This window comes from Lathyrus oleraceus, chromosome 5 (genome assembly GCF_024323335.1).
Source record: "Lathyrus oleraceus cultivar Zhongwan6 chromosome 5, CAAS_Psat_ZW6_1.0, whole genome shotgun sequence".
In the NCBI taxonomy this organism is placed as follows: domain Eukaryota; kingdom Viridiplantae; phylum Streptophyta; class Magnoliopsida; order Fabales; family Fabaceae; genus Lathyrus; species Lathyrus oleraceus.
Window position 1 is genome coordinate 637,370,828 of NC_066583.1, and position 7,779 is coordinate 637,378,606.

The following is a 7,779-nucleotide window of genomic DNA, read 5'->3' on the forward strand; positions in this document are numbered from 1 at the left end:
TTGGAACTGTATATGCTGAAATTGATGTTGGTTAAACTGTGTAAAATCTGTAAATTGAATCGGTAGTTGTGTGAGTCTTGAATGTTAGACTAGGGCACGAATCCCAATTGAAAACTTGAATCGGCGCTACCAATTTACCGGACGAATTGTTCTGTTCAGAGATGGTTGTAGTTGAGGAAACGGCCGGAAAACCGGATAAACGTAAGCTGACGGAAACCTGGAAATAACTCAGAAAATCTGAGTCTGCGCGCGAGCGGTCGACCATAGGGTCGGCGTGCGCTGACCCGTGAGGCATGCGCTGACTGCATGCGTCGACGCATGGTAGTTTTGCGCCGACCAGTAAGCCAAGCGTCGACTGTATGCGTCGACGCATAGGACTTTTGCGTTGACTCCCTCCAGTTGAGCAGAGTCTTTGCGCCGACCTGTGAGCTTTGAGCTGTGGAAAAAATTGATATAGTACGTTGCAGAGTGGAAAAATGGATATTTTAATGTTGTGTACTTAATTGAGAGCTGGCCTATGTTGGCACATGATGTGATAGGGATTATACCCCGCTGTTGTGAGCAGTATAAGTATTAGTGGAGAATGCTAATACTGTGTTTAATTGATTTGCATAATAATGATGTGTTGATGATGTATGATGGCATGCATAGTGAGGTGAATGTATATATTATGTCTGTGTTGTGAATGGACTGCTGTATGGCTTATATGTGTGAGCTTAGGTCCGTTGTGAATTGTTGTTGATGCTGCATTGCTAGATGATTAGCGTGCATAGCATAGCCTTCGGGGCTGTAGCTAATTCCCATGGTGAGGAATTAGTGAGTGAATCAGTGTGGATTTGTTGTTGATGTTTGCATGCTAGATGATTAGTGTGCATAGTCTAGCCTTCGGGGCTGTAGCTAATTCCCATGGTGAGGAATTAGTGAGTGAGTCATTAGATCTCAATGAGTGGGACTAGTGGGCTCAGTAGCCGTATCTGGAGGGATCGGTGAGCTTGAACTATATGTTCGAGAAGAGTCGGTACCGCATTTCATGGAGTCTCATTGCATAATGAATGCATGGCATAGCCTGTGGGGCTGTAGCTAATTCCCATTGTGAGGAATTAGTGAGTAAATCGTTGTGTTGTGTTGTTGGTGTTGAATATGGTTTGAGGATTATACATATGATATATATTATTGTTGAATATGATGTTGGGACGGATATTGCCGTTGCTGAATGCGTAGTCTGGTTAGGGTGAATTGATGTGTTATTTACTTAGCATTACATGTTGTTCTATAATGCTTATTATATTGATTGAGGAACTCACCCTTACAACCTATTTTTCAGGTAACGAGAAATGATTCGAGTAGAAGCTAATACTTGGAGTCTAGAGTAGTTCTTATGGGTCATGCTCTGATAGATGTAACATCGGGCGGGAACACTTTGATTATTATTGTTGTTGTTGTTGAACTAAATTACATGTGATGTTACATGTTTTGGCATGATTGAGTTGATCTCTATCCGCTGCGTAATTGTGCAAATACTTTATATTTAAATTAAATAAAAGAGCATGACTGTTATATTGGCTATGGTGTGGAATGTTTGTGTGACACCCTTGGTGCACTAGTACTCTGATTTGATGTTTATTATTTTAATTAATTTTTTGGGGTATTTAGAAGGGTGTTACACTGTTAATTATTTATCTCATCAGAGTGCAAATTGTTCGTCTGTTCTTGGTATTCAATCACTCTTCATCCTGATCATCCGAAAGCCGAGGCTATTCGTATCGACAGGTTCACAGTGGATTGAATAGGGGCAGCTGTAACACCTCAAAATTTGCCCTCTTCTCTTGGGAACTAAGCTAATCATATTGCATATCATTTTAGGTCATTAGGCATTTCATATTGCATAGCATGTGGTTACATTGTGCAAGCCATTCTCCCAAGTCTTGATCAGAAGATGGGAAGTCAAAGTGCAAGCCTAGGGTTGATTGGTCATGGCCATCTGAGGATTGGGCTGTGAATTAGGGTTTCATGATTCTCAATGGATGTTGGTCTTCATCTTGATTGAATTGATACATCATCATCATCATGGTTGGATGTCATCAGGAGATTGAAGAAGATTCCTTGAGATTAGGGTTTTGACCATTGGTCAACCCTAATCAGTTGCATTGGGCCAATCAGGGCTGGATCAGGAGATGAGGTTTCTAATGGTTATGGGGTTCATTTTGTGATTATATTATGCTTATTGAGACTAGGGTATCACCCTTGAGCCATTTCAGTTGAAGATTGGGGTTCAAATTGATCTATGCATTGCCAGATTCATCTGTCAGATGAAAAGTCAACTGTGGTCAACTGTACATGATCTGGTGAATTTGGAGGTGGAAATGAGTTAGACACACTTCATTCATGTTGGAACAAGTGTTAAATGACATCTCAAAGCTTAAAATTGAAGAAAATCAGGTCAGGACAAAAACTGCCAAAAATGGAAAGTGACTTGTAGCTGAAGTTTCCAAAAATGGAAAGTTTTTGACCTCAAAAACAGATGTCCAAGGAAGCTTCAAATGAAAAATTGTTCAACATGACAGATGTAGATCTTGTTCTCACCTTTCCAAAAAGTCCAAGAACTTGAAAATCCAATGTGTGGTTTGCAAGATATGGCTCAGTGAATTTCAGAAAAGACCCGTAATCAGGAGGCCATAACTACCACATACTTTGTCCAAATTGCAAGTTCTTTATATGCACAAACTCCATTTGACATGTACTTTGAGGGTGCATCATTGGATTTTCCCAAAAATGGCCAAGGCAAAAAGTCACTTTTCAACTGGACAGCTGAATTGGACCAGGGGCAAAATTGTCCAAATGTCAAAATAATTGGAATTTTTGAATGGGACTTTTTCCAACACCTCAGGAATGGCATTTGGAGTGTGTTTGAATATTCATTTCATGCCTAGGCCTTTTAAATTGAGATTTGGCTTGAAAAGTGAAATGGGGAAAATTGGACAATTACCACACATATGTGAATTTGAGAAATACAACACCAATGAGCATGGGACAAGTTTCTATGGTTCACATATGACATTTGGAGTTTGCATGAGCTGTCAAAACAGCTGGCAATGAGCTGTACATGGAAATTACATTTTTGCCCTTATTTGCAAAATAACCAATTTCACTAACAATTCCAACTTGGCTAATTACATGATTAATTGGTGATTAAGCATTCATATATAAACCTAAACACATTCTAATCATAACTGAATTTCACATTTACCAAAGTTGGATCAAAACTCATCACATTCTCTCAAAATCTCAAGAACACCAAAATCTTCAAATTCATCAAACTCCTTCAATTGTTGATCAATTTTCGAATTTCCTTTTGTGTTAATCTTGCATCATCTTCCTCTACATCTGTTTGTGGTTCTCATCATCAATTGATCCACCAATTGCAACTGTCCAACATTGCATCGCCTATGGCAAATCAAAAATTCTCGCACTAGGAGTGAAAGCGGTTGAACTTGAGCTTAGCATTCATCTTCCTGAAGCGTGTTCTACATCTGTTTTCATGATTTGAAGCTCGAAGCTCGCGGATTACTTGCCGTCATCGAAATAAGGTGCGAATCCGAGTCTCATTATTTCTTGAATTGAGATGTGGTTTTTGTAGTTCATTCATTGCTGAGCGTGCTGCAATTTGTAGTTTTCGATTTGGTTGATTGTAGAAGGAGATATAGTGATTTTTAGTTTTGAATGTGAAACTTTAAACGATCGATCCGGTTCGTATAGTTCGATTTAGGTTGTTTAGGTTATATATTCATGATCTATGCGTCGATACCTTTCCAATGACTATTCGTTTGTGAGTTTTGGTTGAGAAATGAGTAAAACCGGTGTTGGAACGGTGAGAAGGTTGAGCGCGCGGGGAAGAAGACGGTGTGGCTGGATTTTCCCGTGTTTGATCCGTTGCTGTGTTTGAACTTTCAATTTTGCTGTTTACCGCGCCACTGTTCAACTATTTACCATTATGCCATTAATGAAGACCAAATTAATTAATTTAATTCACATAAAATCCAAATAAATACATAACACCTTTAAAAAATCCATAAAAAATAGCAAAAAAAAATCCTAAAAATGTGGAGATTTTTTCTATGACTTTGTTGACTTGTGTAGGATTTTTTTGACCTATTGGTCAAAGTTGTGCATGGCAAATATTTTATTTGACCTAGGGTTTTCTAATGTATGTCACATTTTGATACATTTTGGCAATTTGGTCATGAAATACTCATATCATAAAATAAATGGCTGAAAATTTTTGTGGTGGTTCTTGACTCATTGAGGATTATTTATATGTAAATTTCATGAATTTTTGATACCTGGTTAGAGAGCAGCAAATTCTGGAACTTAGGTGTGACAATTTGTGTCACACCTCTTGATGTCAACTTGTTGAATTTAATTGGATAACCTATGCATGTTAGAATTGAATGAAATTTGGCATGGTGAATTGTTGATATGTTAGGATGTTGTATGAATTTTTGTAGAATTTTTCACTGCCTTTTCTAATTGATCATGATTTTTCATTTCTGGTGATTGAAATTGCAAGCTCATGTGATACATGTTGGTAGATTGATTGGGAAATCCTCATATTGTATTGTATGGCCATGAAATTTGATATGCATGAACTAGACACATGTTAGGACCTCCCTGTTTTGGTCTCATCCATTTCTTTTTAGTTTCCAATGAGATATGAATTTTTGAATTGGATGTATGCATTGATGGTGTGAATTGAAGCATGAAATTGTGTCTGTTTTTGATGATTTTCATTGACATGGTTCTATTTGCCCAATTGAGCTCAAATTTGACATGGTAGACCTTGATTGCCCCCTGTTTAGGTGTATTTAATTTGAGAATTTTTGGATGTGTTTTGGTATGGATTTGAGTGCAATAATTCTGTTTGCATGTTTGATGGTTCATTTGACCTCATATGGATTGTTTTGTGCATGAATTGAATATGATGGATGATATAAACATGAGACCAATGATGTTTGCTTGTGTTTGATGATAATTTGATGTTGGATGATGAATACCTTGCTGTTTTGAGTTTTTTCTTGCTTTTGGACCCTAGGCTTGGCCTAGTGGTCTAGTTACTAATATTTGCTTGGTTTTTCAGGATCAAAAGCATAATGTACATGGAGAATGATACAAGTTGATTTTGATTGATGTTGTGGATGTTTGTACACTAACATAACATTGTTTTGTAGGTGTTGGAGCTTGGGCTTAAGCCTTGAGCTTGCTTTGTGTTGTATTGTTTAAACTGTTTGATTGTTTGCTGTATAGTTTGTCTGATTGAGTACTGACTGAGTTTGATTGTTTCCAGGTACTTTAGTTGCTCAGTTCCTTGTGAACTTTTGCTTTGCTTTGCTTAAGCAACTTGCATTGAGGTAAGTCCTCTTGACTTCATGTAGTCTGGAGACCCGGCTGTTACCGGGCCGGGCAAATAAATGTCTGAAGTCCTCCTTAAGAGGCAATGATTGTGGTTGTTTATTTTTAAGCCCAAGCAGGAAAAGCCCTTCAAAGAAGGCAATTGGTGGAAGGTAGGGACAAGCAACCTGTCCCCCACTATTCAGTGAGTCTTCTCCTTGCTCCCATTACATGGTTGTAGCATTGAGATCAAAAGCCCAAGATCTGTTGTGTCAGAGTCATCGAGTATAGAAGGGTTCCCCTATTCTGGACCCATGCTCATTTGTCAGCTCTCCCTGGTTAGGGATATGAGCTGTGAGGTCTGATCCTCACTTCATCCCATCATCTGCTTCACCTTAGCCTCTTAATGGCAAGGTTAAGAGCAAACACAGCCTGTACAGACGATTGCTTAGGCAGTCAAACCTGATTGATTGAGCCCCTTGTTTGGCTATAGTGCGTGTTATGTGGATATCTGATTGACATGCTTGTTTGAGATACCTGTTCTCATTTGATGATATATGATGTATGCTTGTATGCTTTCTTCTTTCCTGGTTAGGTTAGTCTGCTTATGCAAGTAGGATAGAAAACCGAACTTAGGTGAACGATGCATGACAACATTAGGCTCGAGTCTCAGCTCCCTAGTTGTGTGTCTTTCCCCGGTTTCTGGTTAGCAATTTAGTCCCTTTCAGGGGAACTACATCGCCCTGATCCTCGTTCCAGACGAGGTATGTAGGCAGGGGGTCGTGCGAGACCTCTCCGGGCAACCTTTTTCTTTTTTGCGTGTGTTTACTTGTTATCTGATTATGTATGTTTGGGTTCGGATGCCGACGTAAGTCCAGGATTGGCTGTCGGGCTCCACGTTTGCCCTTTTGAGTGTGTTTTGGTTCGGATGCCGACGTAATTCCATCTAGTGGTTGTCGGGCTCCATGTTTGCCATCTGTTTGATTGTTTTGTGTGGTTTGGGCGTGCGTAAGCCGAACTACAGTGGCTCTGATTCTTGTTCCAGACAAGATATGTAGGCATAAGGTGCGATACCTTATCGAGCCCGTTTCTCCTAACCCCACCTGCGTTCCCCGTGTGTGTGTGTGATGTTTTAGCAACCTATTCTTTATTCTAGGACGTGGATCCCTAGGAGTACCTAGGACGTGAGGGGTGCTAATACCTTCCCCTCGCGTAACCGACTCCCGAACCTTTTCTCTCTGGTCGCGAGACCATGTCTTTCCAGGTTTCTCTGAGCGTTTCCTTTCCCTATCTTGGGATAAATAACGTTTAGTGGCGGCTCTGTGTGTTTTATTTTTTCGAGCTTCGCCGGTTGATTTTTCGCAGGATGCGACAACCATTACCTGGCGAAAATGGTCCATGAAAGACAAAAAAAAATCCAGCAATAAACATCATTGGAAATATTTCATTCAAGAGATCCTTTATTCTTGCAAGCATGACGACGATTATTGTCTAATCAATTATTTACTTTAAAAACATCGTAAGTTTTCTTTGAATTTTTAATTTTTTTCTTTGAAGAAAAATATCGTATTAAATTTCACGAGAATACCTTTTCTCATCTTCATACATAAAAATATATAATTTAAGTTATTCATACATAAAAACATCGTAAGTTTTCTTTGAGTTATTTGCTATTTTGTTTTTAAAATTTATTGTATATAATGTACTAACGCCCACCGTGGGGCTCAAACCCACGACCACAAGGTTAAGAGCCTTGCGCTCTACCAACTGAGCTAGACGGGCAATACGGGCACGGCTTGAAAGACTAATATTTGAAATTATAATTCTAGTAATTTATTATTATTACTAATTGTATTATTTCTAATTTGAATGCTCATCTTTTTATTTTACAAATTTCGAAAGATTTAAATAACATGCTGTTATAATTTTAATTAGAAATGTGTTGAACATTTCCTTATATAGAAATTAGTTAATAAAATTTTGTGTGTACAATTTATATGTTGAAACACACGTACTAATATGAAAATTCAAAATTCCGACTCTCAAAGTTTCAAAGTTTAAGTTTCATATAGTTTTTATGATATACCCTTTACGGAATTTTATTTTAAGAATTTTTTTTTGTAACTATATCATGAGATATCACAATGATTTTTGTAAGTCATAGTAGATAAATACACTAGAGTGATACTCGAATAAAATTCCGTACCTTCATCTGATCGGGCTTTGAAAAGTACCTTATACCCAAGAAATTATCTTTATGCAATAGTGAAGAATCAAAACATGTAACTCATGCAAAAAAAATTATCCGATGGTGACACCAAGGTATTTAATATCTCATTCATATAGGCTTCAATAAATTTTTCATATGACCCTTACTTAAGTTTCATAGCATGA

The 7,779-nt window shown here is 38.1% G+C and overlaps 1 non-coding gene across 1 annotated transcript; it reads right to left on the reverse strand.

Annotated features, from left to right (window-relative positions):
* Nucleotides 1-7,094: 7,094 nt before the first annotated feature.
* Nucleotides 7,095-7,167, reverse strand: TRNAK-CUU (transfer RNA lysine (anticodon CUU)). The gene has a single exon. It is a non-coding gene; the product is annotated as a tRNA-Lys (tRNA).
* Nucleotides 7,168-7,779: the final 612 nt, after the last annotated feature.